Source organism: Pterocles gutturalis, unplaced genomic scaffold (genome assembly GCF_000699245.1).
Source record: "Pterocles gutturalis isolate BGI_N339 unplaced genomic scaffold, ASM69924v1 scaffold28387, whole genome shotgun sequence".
Taxonomy (NCBI): domain Eukaryota; kingdom Metazoa; phylum Chordata; class Aves; order Pterocliformes; family Pteroclidae; genus Pterocles; species Pterocles gutturalis.
In genome coordinates this window covers 6,253-6,620 of record NW_010113694.1, presented here as the reverse complement: position 1 = coordinate 6,620, position 368 = coordinate 6,253, and the positions used below count along the sequence as shown (strand labels likewise).

Sequence of the window (368 nt, the reverse complement as noted above, 5' to 3'; positions counted from 1 at the left end):
TGAGTGGGCGGGGAGCCGGGGCGCAGCATGTAGGAGTGGTGAGGCCAGGCAAAGCGGTGGGAAGACACTCGGCAGCTCCAGAAGCAAGGAGGGAAGTGCGGGGGTGTGCAGGGTGCCAGGCAGGGAGCAGGGAAGGAAAGCTGTGTGGCAGAGCCCTTACAACACAGGGGGAAGGAGATGGGAACAACCTTACCTGCACCCCTCAAGCCTGAGCACGGAGGGCGAGAGAACCGGAGAGAGAAGCGACAACAGTTAGGAGCTGAACTTGCCTCCTCCTGGGGCAAACGGCTGAAGAAGGACAGGGTTTGTATTGTCCCCTGGGGCTCACACTGCCCTACAGTCCCAGACACCCTGCTTGCACCTCTGCC

The 368-nt window shown here is 61.7% G+C and overlaps 1 protein-coding gene across 1 annotated transcript in view; it reads right to left on the bottom strand.

Annotated features, from left to right (window-relative positions):
- LOC104462604 (cadherin EGF LAG seven-pass G-type receptor 3-like) overlaps positions 1–368 on the bottom strand; it is a gene marked incomplete at its 5' end in the record, with an annotated part of 18,321 nt that overhangs the window by 12,086 nt on the left and 5,867 nt on the right. The gene's annotated exons all lie outside the window — the stretch shown is intronic.